The sequence below is a fragment of the Hyperolius riggenbachi genome, chromosome 3 (assembly GCF_040937935.1).
Source record: "Hyperolius riggenbachi isolate aHypRig1 chromosome 3, aHypRig1.pri, whole genome shotgun sequence".
NCBI classification, from domain to species: domain Eukaryota; kingdom Metazoa; phylum Chordata; class Amphibia; order Anura; family Hyperoliidae; genus Hyperolius; species Hyperolius riggenbachi.
Genome location: NC_090648.1, coordinates 60,003,554 through 60,021,796, shown reverse-complemented (window position 1 = coordinate 60,021,796; position 18,243 = coordinate 60,003,554). Strand labels below are relative to the sequence as shown.

Sequence of the window (18,243 nt, the reverse complement as noted above, 5' to 3'; positions counted from 1 at the left end):
ATTTCAGTTCTGACAAAATATTGTCAGAACTGGAAGGGATCACTGTAAGAAGAAAATGGTGAGCTTCTGAGAGGAACTGATGCCAAGGTAACTATGTAATGTTCATTTGAAGTTACCTCATGTGTTTATTTTAAATAATTTTACTCAGTACAGGTTCTCTTTAAGTATCCAGACGGACAGTTGCAGCTCCTCGTTTCACTTGTTTTGTTTGTTGTTGACATTTGTTTTTAATGGACACTTTAAATTTTATATTCCAGCACTGCTGTGTACCTATTGCATGTCTACCTCTTATTGCAGAACTACCTATAAAACAGAAGAAAACCTACAAAGAATCCATACTTACCTGGGGACTACTCTCGCCACATAAACATGTGTGAATCTCTGTTTCTCCTCCCTCAGACTTCACACAAACATGTCAGCCAGAGCCGCCATCAGGGGGGGACAACCATTACATTAGTGACGGGCCCCATGACCTCAGGGAACTACAGGGGGCCCAGGGCCCCCAGATTTCAGCAACGCTGTCTGAGCGGCAGGAGAGCTGGGGTTGCTGCGGCTGTCCCCTGTCTCTCCAGTGTGTGCACACAGCAGAGATGAGAAAGCCGGCCCTCTTCTCCTCTCTGACACTGATCGAGGCTGAGAAGAGAGGAGAAGAGCCGAGATTTGAGCCCATGAGGAGGAGGAAGAAGTTATTAGACACTCAGGCAGCACTGTGAGGATCACGGAGACTCAGAGAGAGTGAACTGTGTGCAGATCTGCAGGTATTTTGCACACACACTTGCAGCACGCTGCCACGCATCCAAAACGTGTCAGGACGACGATTGCGTTTTGACCAAAATCGCATCTTATCAAATCTGATAAGAGAGAGATCTGTCAGCTGCCCAGTCCCATTCTCATTCAATTTCATGCTGAAATCGATATGGAATCAGCCTTGTGTGCCACCACGCTGCCCTGATGCTGTCCCCCTAATGTAAATATCCCCCGGTGCCCTGTGTAAAGTATACATTAACCTGTCCGTGGCCTGCGCTTGTCCCCCGTTGCCCCTGGGATATCTCCTCTGCTTACATGCGCACCCCACGTGGTTCACTAGTAAGGGCGTGTGTGATGTCACACGCGCACCTCTACTAGTAAACCACATGGGGCGTGTGTGTATGGAGAGGGTAATGCGCCCTGAGCAGCGAAGGGACAAGTGCAGGCCGCAGACAGGTTGATGTATACTTTACACAGGGCACCCGGGGACATTCTTCATTGGGGGGGAGAGCGCTGGGGAGTTCAACGCGTTTGTCGATAGTCAGGAAGTTGCACGCCATTCCCGCCGTGCACTCAATCGAACAAGTCGCCAGACATCTTGCAGCATGCAAGATCAAGAATGCAACCAATTTTCATCCCAAAATTGATCACATTGTTGGTCGGACATGCACTTGGCAGCATAGATTTTTATCTATTTCTTCTTGTGAATCTTGTGATCAGTAACCTTAAAGGCTCTTTTCCACTATGAAATGCGATTGCGATCGGGAACGCAATTGCGTTTCAATTTCCACCATGCAATTGCGATTGAACTACTACACTCAGTATAGTAAAGCTCAATCGCATCCAAAACGTGTCAGGACGACGATTGCGTTTTGACCAAAATCGCATTGCAATCGGATCGCACTAATGGAAATTGCTGCTGCAGTTTCCATTAGTTTAATGTACCTTGCGATTTGCGATCAGAATCAAATTGCAAATCGCAGGGTAGTGGAAAAAGGTCCTAACTTGAAAATGTTATCCTTTTTCCCATAATCCTATTATCTAATTCCTAGCCTTCCCCATTTGCCAAAATGCCTAGCCTTTAATCTCTCCCACTAACTAAACTACAATTTTTTTTTAAATACCTAATACAGCACCCTGGTCCACCAGTATCTCTAATCTCCTTCCCTTTCCTATACCCGATAACCCAATCATAGTCAAGCTGTTTTCATGGGGCTACTGGAGGCACTGGGCCTTGGGTGGTAAAAAGTACAAATCTGGCCCTGCCAACGCACTGGCATTAAAAAATGACACTTTAGTGGAAAATAATATGAAAAAACGGGGGAAGCAGGCATGTGTAATGGGCTCTCCACATGGCCCCTGTTCTCCTCCGTCCCCCTCCGTTAGTCAGTAGCAACCCCCTGAACTCACTTCTGGGTTGGGGTAGTGACGGTTTACTGCACAGGCACTGCCCGGCAAAGCGTATCCTTGTATGTGTTCATTCAGCCAGGTGGGAGTGCTCTGTGCAAGCGCATTATGTACTTGTGATGTTACAGCTACGTAGTGTGCATGCGCAGAGTGCTCTCGTCCGTGTAAATGCGTAGAAGGATGTGCTTCACCGGGCATCACCTGCACAGTAAGCCGCCACCACCCAACTCAGAAGTTTGGGGGGTCGCTACTGACTAATGGAGGGGGACGGAGGAGAACGGGGGAAGCGGTGGCCATGAGGAGAGCCCACTACACATGCCTGCTCCCCCCGTTTTTCATTTTATTTTCCACTAAAATATATTTAATCCTATCCTATGAAAGCAGTTACTGGTGGGCACGGGGTGGGGTGGCTAGTGGGTAGACACAGTAGCCAGTGGGTGGGCCTGGGGGGCCCAGTCCTGATGATGTGTGAGGGGCCCCAAAATTTCTGATGGCAGCCCTGTGATTAGTAGTACTAGTAGAGAGACATGGAACGTGGAGTGGAGTGAGACGCATAGAAGCCGAGACAATTAATTCTCATTTTAATTTTGACATTGAACAGCTGAATACTTGGAAAACGTTCCCTGATCACCACCGGTAAACGAGGAAAGTGGAAACCTATAGACCACGGTGCAGCCCATCATGCAGAAGAGGAAGTAGTTACAGAAAAGAGCAATTCCAACTTATGACTGCAGTATGTATAATAACCCCACAAAGATCTCACAGCATTTAGAACCATTACCAAAAAAACTGCACCTTACCTTAATAAAATTGGACAACTCTGACACAATTGCTTCACATGTTTCCGGTATAATCCGGCTTAGTGACTGTGGGGAAATAGCGGATGAGAACTTTAAATCTGCGTACGAACGTCTGGTTGCAAGAAAACGTAAAGTTGCGCACAACCGTTGCTCTGCTGATATGGCTTCCCTCGTGACCGTGTCCTGCTTTATAATTTTGGGCCGTAACTTCTCCAGCAGTTCGTCAAAAATCTCATCCGACATATGCACATAGTTACTAAAATACTCTGGGTTGTTTTCTCGAAGCTCTTGCAGAAGAACCATGTGACTAAACTCGTCTCTCCTTTGCAACTAACCCTTAGCCCATGTTCTCTTCTCCTTTGTACTTCAAATCCTCCTCCTCCTCACTCAATCGATAATTAGTGCAGCCAGAGCAGTATGCACATGGTATTTCTGTGACACTGGCATGGTGTTCCCAGGTGTGGTATATAGCTGGATGGTGCTCACTACTGGCACACTAAAAGCAGAATGAGAGAATCGGTAAACGATCGCCTTTTATTACCGATCGCAAATACGTAGGCATTGCACCACCCAATTCATGCATATGCCCGCCCCCCTAATTGATCACACAGACAATCGCAAGCTTTCCGCTGCATGTTCGATGTCCCTCTCGATCTAGAAAACGATCGGATGCGATCGAAATTGAAACCAAAATCGCATACGTTGGGAAGCTTTTTTATTCCGCGGTCGATCGGATCTTCGATTCTATTGTCAAAGCCGACGATCGATCGGAAGTAAGCTCGAACATGAAAACTTATGATGTAGAGGGGGCTTAATTATTCATTCAAACACTAATGTTTTTCTCCAGCTTGTAGTGTCTATTTATTTTGCATATACCCTTCACCTGAGCTTGTTTGGAGAAACAACATCTTTCTATAAATCCAAATTAAGAATCTTCACAGCGCTACAAATTCTTCCTCCTTTTCCCACTGGGGAGCTGTGTGTAATGCCAGCAATGAGAACAGAACACTATGCATTTATTTAACCTCCTGTGCATTTTATTTCTGCCTGGAATTCTGTGTCAATACTAAAGTGGAAAATAGTTTTTCCCTGTGTGTATCAGTTTCGCTAGCAAGAGTCACATGCAATTCCAACTACCTGCTCCATTGGATTATTCTGTATTATATAAAGTTCCAGCATATGAGCCACAATAACTCAGACGAAAGTATCGACCAGGACGCTGATGGATACCGAGTTATGTGCATATGCTAGAACTCATATAATGCAGTCTCCATGGCCATAGCTGGCCTAATGCCACACTGCTTCTCTTCTCACTGACTAATAGAGATGTCGCAAGCATCAGATTTTGGGTTCATGAATTTCAAACGTGAATTTCCTCAAAAGTTCCCGAGCCAGCTTCTGTGGCCGACTTTAACAGTTATAGTGAAGCCCCTAGAAACACCAAATTTAAAGTTTTTGCGAAAATTGGTTTTAAAGTTTCATAGAAAAAAAGTAGACATTGAAATGCTGTAAATGTCAGATAATGTAGCAAACCTAACGGTAGTGTAAATTTACATATATCAAAAGAAAGCACAATGAATTTCATGACGCGGTTTCCGGAGTTGCAACGCTTTGGCCAGGGATATTTATACATCTGCAGTATAGTTGAGAGCTGTGGCCCGGGCGGCGTGTGTGGCTGCGGCCGGCTGAGATCATCAATCAACTTGCAATATTGGCGTGGGGTGGGACTTTTCTGAGGATATTGGCGTGGGAACATTTTTTTTTAAAGGTACAGGTATTTCTGGTTAATTAAGATTAATAAAGGACTTTTTTCTTTGTTGTGTTTTTATTTCTTTTAACCCTTTTGTGGAAATGGGTAAGGGGTACTTTGTACCCCTATACTCATTTCTCCTGGGAGGGGGGCGGGCATCTGGGTTCCTTCTTCTTAAAGGGGAGGGGGACGGGCATCTGGAGCACCAGAGGTGGGGAAGAGCCCCTTGTCCATGAATTGGACCATGCCCCCATTCCATGGACCATGCAGGCTGGTATAGTTCAGGGTTTGAAGCCCCACTCGGCTGGGGCTATGCATTCTGGCATTCCCATCCTGTATGGGGGAGAAGGGGTCAAAGAGGCTCGGGAAGGGGGACCCCACGTAATTTTGTTAAAAATTTCCCACGCTGTGAATTTTTTTTTTTTTAAGTTTTCAAAAATAGGTATAGTTGCCAGCGATCTTTAAACAGCCATATTGCAGCTGTATAGTAGTGTTGGGCGAACACCTAGATGTTCGGGTTCGCGAACGTTCGCCGAACATCACCGCGATGTTCGGGTGTTCGCGCCGAACTCCGAACATAATGAAAGTCAATGTGGACCTGAACTTTTGTGCTTTGTAAAGCTTCCTTACATGCTACATACCCCAAATTAGCAGGGTATGTGCACCTTGGGAGTGGGTACAAGAGGGAAAAAAATATTTGAAAAAGAGCTTATAGTTTTTGAGAAAATTGGTTGTAAAGTTTCAAAGGAAAAACTGTCTTTTAAATGTGGAAAATGTCATGTTTCTTTGCACAGGTAACATGCTTTTTGTCGCCATGCAGTCATAAATGTAATACAGAGAAGAGGTTCCAGGAAAAGGGACCGGTAACGCTAACCCAGCACCAGCAGCAGCAGACGTGATGGAACAGGAGGAGGCGCAGGAGGAGAAGGCCACGCTTTGTGAGACACAACAACCCAGGCCTTGCATGAGGACAAGAAGCGTGCGGATAGCATGCTTTGTACCGCCATGCAGTCATAAATGTAATAGAGATAAGTGGTTCAATAAACAGGGACCACGCGGCAACGCTAACCCAGCAGCAGCAGACGTGATGGAACAGGAGGAGGCGCAGGAGGAGAAGGCCACGCTTTGTGAGACACAACAACCCAGGTCTTGCGTGAGGACAAGAAGCGTGCGGATAGCATGCTTTGTACCGCCATGCAGTCATAAATGTAATAAAGATAAGTGGTTCAATATACAGGGACCACGCGGCAACGCTAACCCAGCAGCAGCAGACGTGATGGAACAGGAGGAGGCGCAGGAGGAGAAGGCCACGCTTTGTGAGACACAACAACCCAGGCCTTGCATGAGGACAAGAAGCGTGCGGATAGCATGCTTTGTACCGCCATGCAGTCATAAATGTAATAAAGATAAGTGGTTCAATAAACAGGGACCACGCGGCAACGCTAACCCAGCAGCAGCAGACGTGATGGAACAGGAGGAGGCGCAGGAGGAGAAGGCCATGCTTTGTGAGACACAACAACCCAGGCCTTGCATGAGGACAAGAAGCGTGTGGATAGCATGCTTTGTACCGCCATGCAGTCATAAATGTAATAAAGATAAGTGGTTCAATAAACAGGGACCACGCGGCAACGCTAACCCAGCAGCAGCAGACGTGATGGAACAGGAGGAGCCGCAGGAGGAGAAGGCCACGCTTTGTGAGACACAACAACCCAGGCCTTGCATGAGGACAAGAAGCGTGCGGATAGCATGCTTTGTACCGCCATGCAGTCATAAATGTAATAAAGATAAGTGGTTCAATAAACAGGGACCACGCGGCAACGCTAACCCAGCAGCAGCAGACGTGATGGAACAGGAGGAGGCGCAGGAGGAGAAGGCCACGCTTTGTGAGACACAACAACCCAGGCCTTGCATGAGGACAAGAAGCGTGCGGATATAGCAGCAATGCTTTTTGCCGCCATGCAGTCATAAATGTAATACAGATGAGAGGTTCAATAAACAGGGACCGGAAACGCTACACCATCCCAGATGTTCATTGGTCATGTTACTTGGTTGGGGTCCTGGAGTGTTGCGTAGTCATTTCCAATCCAGGATTGATTCATTTTAATTTAAGTCAGACGGTCTGAATTTTCTGTGGAGAGGCGGATACGCCGATCTGTGACGATGCCTCCGGCAGCACTGAAACAGCGTTCCGACATAACGCTGGCTGCCGGGCAAGCCAGCACCTCTATTGCGTACATTGCCAGTTTGTGCCAGGTGTCTAGCTTCGATACCCAATAGTTGAAGGGTGCAGATGGATTGTTCGACACAGCTACGTCATCTGACATGTAGTCCTTGACCATCTTCTCCAGGCGATCGGTGTTGGAGGTGGATCTGCACGCTTGCTGTTCAGTGGGCTGCTGCTGCATGGGTGTCAGAAAATTTTCCCACTCCAAGGACACTGCCGATACCATTCCCTTTTGGGCACTAGCTGCGGCTTGCGTTGTTTGCTGCCCTCCTGGTCGTCCTGGGTTTGCGGAAGTCAGTCTGTCGGCGTACAACTGGCTAGAGGAGGGGGAGGATGTCAATCTCCTCTCTAAAGTCTCCACAAGGGCCTGCTGGTATTCTTCCATTTTGACCTGTCTGACTCTTTCTTCAAGCAGTTTTGGAACATTGTGTTTGTACCGTGGATCCAGAAGGGTATAAACTCAGTAATTGGTGTTGTCCAGAATGCGCACAATGCGTGGGTCACGTTCAATGCAGTCTAGCATGAATTGAGCCATGTGTGCCAGAGTCCTACCAGAATCCTCATCATCCTCTTGTGAGCGTTGTGATAGTTGTTGTGATGCATCATAGTCGTCACCTTCCTCCTGGTCTGCTTCTGCTGACCATTCGCGCTGAATTGTGGAAGTCCAACGTGCACTGCTCTGGCCCTCGTCAGTGGTGGCATGAAATTCCTGCTCCAACTCCAGCTGTTCCTCCTCCTCTTCTTCGTCATAGCTGCTGGGGCCAGCGTTCCCTGAGGCGGATGGCCTGATGTTGGTACCATCACGCTGATCGTTTTCTCCTTCAGATTCCCCCAGTTGCATCATGACAGCTGTTTCCTTGATTTTCAACATTGACCTCTTCAGTAAACACAGCAGTGGTATGGTAATGCTGACTGAAGAGTTGTCACTGCTCACAAGCAACGTGGATTGCTCAAAATTTTGGAGGACTTGGCAGAGGTCCAACATGTTGGCCCAATCAGATCCACAGAAGCTTGGCAGCTGTCCGGATGCGCCTCGGTACTGCGCCGTCATGTACTGGACCACTGCACTCTTCTGCTCACAAAAGCGGGCTAGCATGTGCAGCGTAGAATTCCAGCGCGTAGGGACATCACACAGCAAGCGATGGTGGGGGAGATTGAAGCGCTCCTGCATCTTGGCGAGTGCCCCCGAAGCAGTACTGGAATTTCTACAATGTTTGGCCACTCGACGCACCTTCAACAGAAGATCAGCCACGCCTGGGTATGTCCTCAGGAACCGCTGAACTTCTAGGTTCATCACGTGCGCCAGGCAAGGGATGTGTGTCAGCTTAGCCAACCTTAAAGCGCGAATGAGATTACTCCCATTATCACACACAACCATGCCTGGTTTCAGGTCCAGCGGTGCCAGCCACAAATCCGTCTGTTCCTTTATTCCCTTCCAAATTTCCTCCCCTGTGTGCTGCTTATCCCCAAGGCAGATCAGCTTCAGCAACGCTTGCTGACGCATGCCAACAGCTGTGCTGCACTGCTTCCACGATCCTACTGCTGCTGGGTTAGCGTTTCCGGATGAGGTACAGCTTTGAGATGCGTTGGAGGAGAAGGAGTCAGAGAGGTAGGTGCTGCTGTTGTTATCCAGTGGGAGGGACGGCGGTGCAGCTGTTTGCGGCGTGGGCAACACCCACGCCGTAGCAGGTGAGGAATCGCTGCCAGGCTCCACAAGGTTCACCCAGTGCGCGGTAAGGGAAAAGTATCGACCCTGGCCGAACGCACTCGTCCAGGTGTCAGTGGTGAGGTGAACCTTGCAGGCAACGGCATTCTTCAAGCTTCGGGTTATTTTGCTGACCACGTGCTCATGCAACTCAGGCACTGCAGAGCGCGCAAAGTGGTAGCGGCTGGGAACCACGTAACGTGGGATGGCCACTGACATCATGCCCTTGAAGCTGTTTTTCTCCACCACTCGATATGGCAGCATTTCGCAGGCCAGAAGCTTGGCTATGCTGGCTGTTACTGCCACGGCCCGGGGGTCATTTGCTGGCAATTTCCTCTTGCGCTCAAACATCTCCGACACAGACAACTGAACCATAGCACTGCACACGGAAGGGCTGTTGGTTGTTGTGTTTGATGAACACTGGGAGACCTCAAGAGCACTACTCCGGAAAGTGACAGTGTCAGCGTCGTCTGATGTTTGTGAATGTTGTGAACCACGCAATGGCTGGGCTACTGCTGCTGCTGAGGCGGGTCTGGTGGTGAGTCTGGTGAACCCAAGGGAGGCAGTGTTGCTGGTACCCTGTCCTGCCGCGTTTGCCCACAGAGTGGGATGTTTGGATAGCATGTGGCGGCTCATGCTGGTGGTGGAGAGGTTGTTAATACTTTTCCCCCTGCTCAGGCGGGTCTTGCACACCTTGCAAATCGCCATGGTAACATCCTCAGTGCAGTCTTCAAAGAAAGCCCAGACTTTGGAGCACCTGCCTTGCTGGCGATTTCTGTTTGCTCCTCTTTTGCCTCTCACTTGAACTTCCACGCTTGTGGTGCCTGAAATTACGCGCCGCCTACCTTGTGGCACAAGGCGAACTCGTGCAGCAGTGGGTTCTTCAACAGACTCATCTGTGCTGCTGCTACGACGGCGATGTTCTCATTCACAAACAAAATCTGGGTCTCTGTCCACATTGTCCATACCCTCCTCTTCCATCTCCTGAAACTCGTCATATGTCATTGTGGGGGGCCGCCGCCGTGGAGTAGAGCTCCCCAGAACAACCTCTGCGCAGCTCACTCCAACGTCGTCTTCCAGATCTTGTCGGCCGACCTCCTGCAATTGCAACCCCTCCTGCCCAACTTGCTCTGGGATTTGGGTTTCCGAGTCCTGCTCGGACTCGCCTTGTATTTCAGTGCGCAGTGCATTTCCCACAGTTAATGGTTGTGAATCCGGGCACAACATTTCTGGCTGTTCCTCCATTGACCTTTGAAAGGTGGAAGTTTGTTGGGCTGGGAATAGCTCCTGCGAATACCCCATTGTGTCCTGAGGTAATTCATCGGACTGGTTATCTGGCAGTTGTGTGCGTGGTGTCGCTGCCGGTTGTGTCAGCTTTGTGCCCACTGGCTCCTTGTAACTGGCTGAGGACTCGGACCTCGTGCGTGATGTGCTGGTGCTGCTTAACCCACTGCTGGACGCTTGAGAGGTCATCCAAGTAATTATCTGGTCCTGTTCTTTTGGATTTGTGAGGGTTGTTGTCCTGGACAACATGGGCGGTATTGAGTGGGTTTTCTTGGGTGCTCCCCTGTGGCCTGTACGTAAACCGTCAGGGGAAACACCTCTTCCCTTGCCCCTCCCTCTTTCACCGGATTTCTTCCTCATTTCACTTATCCTTACAGTACACGCTGACTGGCAGCAGTACAGTGGCAGTACAGAAATGCTATACAGTACCACTATTCCCAGCAGCGACACAGAGCACAATGCTATACAGTGGCGGGTGAGCGGTGTACTACTATTCCCAGCAGACACAGAGTGGCAGTAAACAGAATGCTATATAGTGTGGCTGAGCGAGGTACACAGAGTGGCAGTAAACAGAATGCTATATAGTGTGGCTGAGCGAGCGGAGTACTACTATTCCCAGCAGACACAGAACATTAAACAGAATGCTATATAGTGTGGCTGAGCGAGGTACACAGAGTGGCAGTAAAAAGAATGCTATATAGTGTGGCTGAGCGAGCGGTGTACTACTATTCCCAGCAGACACAGAACAGTAAACAGAATGCTATATAGTGTGGCTGAGCGAGGTACACAGAGTGGCAGTAAACAGAATGCTATATAGTGTGGCTGAGCGAGCGGTGTACTACTATTCCCAGCAGACACAGAACAGTAAACAGAATGCTATATAGTGTGGCTGACCGGTGTACCACTATTCCCAGCAGCGACACAGAGCACAATGCTATACAGTGGCGGGTGAGCGGTGGACCACTATTCCCAGCAGCAACACAGAGCACAATGCTATACAGTGGCGGGTGAGCGGTGTACTACTATTCCCAGAAGACACAGAGTGGCAGTAAACAGAATGCTATATAGTGTGGCTGAGCGAGGTACACAGAGTGGCAGTAAACAGAATGCTATATAGTGTGGCTGAGCGAGCGGTGTACTACTATTCCCAGCAGACACAGAACAGTAAACAGAATGCTATATAGTGTGGCTGAGCGAGGTACACAGAGTGGCAGTAAACAGAATGCTATATAGTGTGGCTGAGCGAGCGGTGTACTACTATTCCCAGCAGACACAGAACAGTAAACAGAATGCTATATAGTGTGGCTGAGCGAGGTACACAGAGTGGCAGTAAACAGAATGCTATATAGTGTGGCTGAGCGAGCGGTGTACTACTATTCCCAGCAGACACAGAACAGTAAACAGAATGCTATATAGTGTGGCTGAGCGGTGTACCACTATTCCCAGCAGTGACACACAGCACAATGCTATACAGTGGCGGGTGAGCAGTGTACCACTATTCCCAGCAGCGACACAGAGCACAATGCTATACAGTGGCGGGTGAGCGGTGTACTACTATTCCCAGAAGACACAGAGTGGCAGTAAACAGAATGCTATATAGTGTGGCTGAGCGAGGTACACAGAGTGGCAGGAAACAGAATGCTGTATAGTGTGGCTGAGCGAGCGGTGTACTACTATTCCCAGCAGACACAGAACAGTAAACAGAATGCTATATAGTGTGGCTGAGCGGTGTACCACTATTCCCAGCAGCGACACACAGCACAATGCTATACAGTGGCGGGTGAGCGGTGTACCACTATTCCCAGCAGCGACACAGAGCACAATGCTATACAGTGGTGGGTGAGCGGTGTACCACTATTCCCAGCAGCGACACAGAGCACAATGCTATACAGTGGCGGGTGAGCGGTGTACTACTATTCCCAGAAGACACAGAGTGGCAGTAAACAGAATGCTATATAGTGTGGCTGAGCGAGGTACACAGAGTGGCAGTAAACAGAATGCTATATAGTGTGGCTGAGCGAGCGGTGTACTACTATTCCCAGCAGACACAGAACAGTAAACAGAATGCTATATAGTGTGGCTGAGCGGTGTACCACTATTCCCAGCAGCGACACAGAGCACAATGCTATACAGTGGCGGGTGAGCGGTGTACTACTATTCCCAGAAGACACAGAGTGGCAGTAAACAGAATGCTATATAGTGTGGCTGAGCGAGGTACACAGAGTGGCAGTAAACAGAATGCTATATAGTGTGGCTAAGCGAGCGGTGTACTACTATTCCCAGCAGACACAGAACAGTAAACAGAATGCTATATAGTGTGGCTGAGCGAGGTACACAGAGTGGCAGTAAACAGAATGCTATATAGTGTGGCTGAGCGAGCGGTGTACTACTATTCCCAGCAGACACAGAACAGTAAACAGAATGCTATATAGTGTGGCTGAGCGAGGTACACAGAGTGGCAGTAAACAGAATGCTATATAGTGTGGCTGAGCGAGCGGTGTACTACTATTCCCAGCAGACACAGAACAGTAAACAGAATGCTATATAGTGTGGCTGAGCGGTGTACCACTATTCCCAGCAGCGACACACAGCACTATGCTATAGAGTGGCGGGTGAGCGGTGTACCACTATTCCCAGCAGCGACACAGAGCACAATGCTATACAGTGGCGGGTGAGCGGTGTACTACTATTCCCAGAAGACACAGAGTGGCAGTAAACAGAATGCTATATAGTGTGGCTGAGCGAGGTACACAGAGTGGCAGTAAACAGAATGCTATATAGTGTGGCTGAGCGAGCGGTGTACTACTATTCCCAGCAGACACAGAACAGTAAACAGAATGCTATATAGTGTGGCTGAGCGGTGTACCACTATTCCCAGCAGCGACACACAGCACAATGCTATACAGTGGCGGGTGAGCGGTGTACCACTATTCCTAGCAGCGACACAGAGCACAATGCTATACAGTGGCGGGTGAGCGGTGTACCCGTATTCCTAGCAGCGACACAGAGCACAATGCTATACAGTGGCGGGTGAGCGGTGTACCACTATTCCCAGAAGACACAGAGTGGCAGTAAACAGAATGCTATATAGTGTGGCTGAGCGAGCGGTGTACTACTATTCCCAGCAGACACAGAACAGTAAACAGAATGCTATATAGTGTGGCTGAGCGGTGTACACAGAGTGGCAGTAAACAGAATGCTATATAGTGTGGCTGAGCGAGCGGTGTACTACTATTCCCAGCAGACACAGAACAGTAAACAGAATGCTATATAGTGTGGCTGAGCGAGGTACACAGAGTGGCAGTTAACACAATGCTGAGCGAGCGGTGTACTACTATTCCCAGCAGCGACACAATGACTGGGGGACCCTGGCTAGCGTGGCTGGAGCGCGAACTACCCTGCCTGCCTACCCAAAGCTAAACCCACAGACAAATGGCGGAAATATGACGTGGTTCGGGTATTTATTTACCCGAACCACGTGACAGTTCGGCCAATCAGAGCGCGTTCGGGTCCGAACCACGTGACCCGTTCGGCCAATCACAGCGCTAGCCGAACGTTCGGGGAACGTTCGGCCATGCGCTCTTAGTTCGGCCATGCGGCCGAACGGTTTGGCCGAACACCATCAGGTGTTCGGCCGAACTCGAACATCACCCGAACAGGGTGATGTTCTGCAGAACCCGAACAGTGGCGAACACTGTTCGCCCAACACTACTGTATAGCAATCTCTGGCCACAGCGTTGCAACTCTAGAGGGGTTTCCAGGGGGTCCCCATGGAAACCCTGTCATGAAATTCATTGTTATTTCTTTTGATATATGTAAATTTACACTACCATTGGGTTTGCTACATTATCTGTCATTTACCATATTTAAAAGTATACTTTTTTCTTATGAAACTTTAAAATCGATTTTAAGTTCTTTTTTATTTTGTGTCCTCTTGTACCCATGGTCTCCCTTCACATACCCTGCAAATTTGGTGTTTCTAGCATGTAAGGGGGCTTTGCTATTAACCACTAAATTTGGCGGCCGCTGTCCTGCCATTAAATTCTATGGCAAAGATGTGTTCATGTTTCAAGTGGATCAGCACCAATGGATAATGTTGATGTGCAGCGATCGCACCTGGAGCGCATAGGGATATCCAAGCAAATAAGTCCTCAGGATCCGCACCATCTAAAATCTTCTTTTTATTTTAGCTCTCTTGAAAGTATCATACAAGGCATAAAATGTGTGTATCACACCGCCATAATGGGAAAGATGTGAACGTGAAGTTTTTTTTAAAATTGCGTTCATCGCGAACTGCGAACAACCTAATGTTTCCTGAATACTGCCCACCGGCGAACTGTTCGGGCCATCTCTACAGACTAATGCTCCATCTCAGGTCCTCCATCCTTTAGCCTGATATTTCTGCATCTTCAAGACACCTTTATAGGTGTCATATATTCATAATGTCATGCAGGTTATAACATAGCCGGGACAAGGCTGAGATATAAAACTGCGCCCCTCCATCCCACCCACCCCAGCTGTCCCACACAGATTGCTATTAGACTAAGAGGTGCCCCAGAGCACCCAACCCCAAACACCTTAATCTCTAGTTATTTGGCGTGCAGTCACTGCCATGTATCTCCTTTTCTTATTTCTCCCTGCTGCAAACACAATAGGGGAATGATAGCTGAATGAGTTGTGTGCCCCTCCTACACTGCGCCCTGAAGCTGAAGCCTCTCTTGCCTCTGCCTTGGCCCAGCCCTGGGTTATGATGCCAGATAGCAATGTGGTCTCCAGTCGCTCTCACAGCTCAGTCATCTGCTAGTGTCCTGACTACTGAGCTGACACTTACCACCATTACCACCAAACACACGCAACCCAGGTTTGAATCTTACCTCTTCTTGTTCAGTAAGCCAGAGCCTTGGGCTTCATGTTCAGTAAGGAGTCCTGGGGCTAGCCTCCCTAACACTGCTATTGCCTCAATCAGGAGAAAAACACAATATAAATGTTATTTTTTTTTGTCTTGTCTAATGGCAGCAATAAGAAAAAAACACTTTGCATTTAATTAACCTCCTGGGCATTTCATTTCTGCCTGAATTTCTGTGTCTAAAGTGGCACATTGTTTTTCCCTGTGTGTATCAGTTTCACTGGCAAGAGTCACACCCATTCCAATAATGCTCACCTGCTTCATAGACTGAATCTGTCTTATACAAGTTCCAGCATATGAGCTTGTGCCACAATAACTCAGACTAAAGTATTGACCAGGATACTGATTGATACCGAGTTATATAATGCGTTCTCCATGGCCATAGCTGGCTGCACATCACACTGCTACTGTTCTCACTGACTAATGCTCCATCTCAGGCCCTCCAACCTTGAGCAAAATATTTCTGCATCTTCAAGACATCTGTATGCGTGTCATATATTCATAATTCTATTTTCTCAAAGTTTGGGAAAAATGGCATCTATGAAATAGAGGAGCAAATAAATCTGATATTCTACCGTTAGGCTCTATGTAATTATGCTGCATACAAAAGAAAAAAGACCTGACTTTGATGCTGGCTGCTAAAATGTCTATTAGCTAATTAAAATGGTGCAGCAAATGCATATTGCATCCACTTGCCAGAATGTGCAGGTCTTTCTCACTTATCTCACCGCCCTGCAGTAAGAGTGGCCCGAACAGTTTACTGGCGGACAGTTCCTGGCGAACTTGGGCTCTTTACCATTCACATTTGATGCAAATTTTTTCTTTTGTAAAACAATAGCATTTTTTACATTAAAGTCACTGGCCTCCGACTTTAGCAGCTAATAGCATTGCCCCCATAGGTGCTAGAGAGCGAGATCCATGGAGGACAGTGAGGATGGAGCTCTAGATATTCTAAAATATAACTAGAGCAAAAAGCATCTTTAAATTGGCTTCATGGTTCCCCATTGGTCTACTAACAGACCAATGGGGATCAGGAGGATCCCTACTAGTATAGCTAAGGCTGCGGAAAGGAGCTGTGGTGTGTGGTGGCGGGTGTAGGGCAGAGATCATCAATCAAATTCATTAGACAATATTGGCGTGGGATCATTTCCAAGGATATTGGCGTGGTAACATTTTTTTAAAGGTACAGGTAAGTATTTATGGTTAATTAAGAATATTAGAGGGCTTTTTTCTTTGTTGTGTTTTTATTTCATTTAGTCCTTTGTGAAAATGGGTAAGAGTATGTTACTGCTTCAAAAACATGTCATGTTTCATGTACACCATCTGCATCATGTAGGTTGTACAATCCTGCATGTGCTGTCATCTGTGTGCTGCACTTTGCTCACAGTCCCACATCCCATAAACAGATCAATTGCTCCCTGTAAACCATCTACAAATTCTGTCATTTTACTGCGTTTAAAAAAAATATAGTCACTTTAAATCCAAATTATCCATAAGGTCTTTAACCTTCTGGGGACCACCTGTAGTAAATCCTACGCCACACTTGTGGCTGCTTTAAGGCCCGTACTCACGGGCTGCAAAACTCGCCTGTCGCCAGCACACGTGAGCGTGTGGGCGACAGGCCGGCGACAGCTTCTCGCCAGGTCCCTCCGCGTACACATGCGGAAGAGGGACCAGCGGCAAGGCGGAAGCTGTCGCTGACGTTCCTCCTCCCCCCGCCGGAAGGTCTGTGAACCTCAATGGAGGTTGCTGTCGCTAGTCCGCGTACTCACGCGGACTAGCGACAGTTGCGGCGGGGGGGCAGCGGCGACTGTCGCCATGCGATTGAAAGTTTCAATCGCATGGCGACATAGCGACGGGCGACAGTTCGGGGGCGCGCGCGCGTGCGACGGCCCATACTCACGGGCGACCTGTCGCCGCAACACGCGCGCGCCGCGTGTTGAGGCGACAAAAGTCCCTCGTGAGTATGGGCCATAACTCTGATGCAGCGTAGGGTTTATGTTGCCTACCTGCTCATTTCACTCCCACTGTGATCGTGCGCACCTGAGAAGGGAGATTAAGCTTTCACATGACAGCTGACATCTCCTCTCAGTGATTATGAGCCATGGCAATTGGCTCCTCATCATGTGATCAGGGACGCTCATCCAGATTCCGGATATCCGGGTAACCCGGATATCCAAACTTTTTAGCGCTATCCGACCGGATTCAGATTCCGGATACCTGGGCTGAAATCCGCATAGCGCTATGCGGATATTTGGTCGCATACCCGGATATCTGCGGATATCCGCAGATATCCGGATCCGATTACTGTAACTAAGGAGCTGACATTGTTGAGCCAATCAGAGGGCTCCCAGCAGAAGCCCTAGCAACCAATCACAGAGGGGAACCCTGGCCAGCCCCACCTGACCTCATTGAGCCAATCAGAGGGCTCCCAGAATAAGCCCTAGCATCCAATCACAGAAGGGAACCCTGGCCAGCCCCCCTGTATAATAAGGAGGGCTGGCATGATGAGACATATCGTCCTTGCTTGTGTGGCTGCTCACTGAGAGACATGCTCCAGTGCTTCTGGCTTAGCAAGTGCTGTATACTAATAAAAAGGATATATATAGCAAAAAACTGAAGAAACTTGAAGAGTTTATATGCAAAAATACAAAAGATTTTTATTGAAGACAACACTTGTGCAAAAATATTCAATATGAATATTTTTGCACAAGTGTTGTCTTCAATAAAAATCTTTTGTATTTTTGCATATAAACTCTTCAAGTTTCTTCAGTTTTTTGCTATATATATCCTTTTTATTAGTATAAAGTCTATGTAGGTGTTGTGGCACAAGTGAGAGGATATTATCATCACTTCTTTTGTTTCCCTATATACGGAATATGGTTAGCAAGTGCTGTATACAGTGATAAACCTAAAGCTTTGAGTGCTAAACACTTTCACTACACTATTGTTGTATTGTTTTTTTTAGCTAGCTAGCTTGTAATTTTTTGATTTCATTCACTCAGTTAGGTCCTGTCTGTGTCTGTGTGTGCTGTGCAGGCCAGCAGGACAGTAGAGGTTAGGGAATAGAATGACTGTGTTATTGTACAGTATATAGTTAGTACTGCAGTTAGTTGTTAGAGCAGTACTGTGTTAGCTTACTACAGATTACTGCAGTGTTACTGTGCTGAGCAGAGTCAGTGTGACAGACAAATAGTGTGCACTGTCCTCTACTCTGTGGTCTGTCACTCCGTGCTGATTTGCTTTAAAGTCCAACTCCGATTTTATTAAAGTACAAGTACCCCACATCATCTGATGACATCATCACGTATAAGTTGTACTATGTCTGCTGGCACCGGCAGCCAGGGAAGGGGCAGCAAGGGCAAGAGGACAGGGAGCAACATTGCGGCCACCCTCAGAAGGTCTGCCGTGTCAGTGTCG

At 48.0% G+C, this 18,243-nt stretch overlaps 1 pseudogene; it reads right to left on the bottom strand.

Annotated features, from left to right (window-relative positions):
* LOC137560744 (zinc finger protein 208-like) overlaps positions 1 to 18,243 on the bottom strand; it is a 166,174-nt pseudogene that overhangs the window by 60,811 nt on the left and 87,120 nt on the right.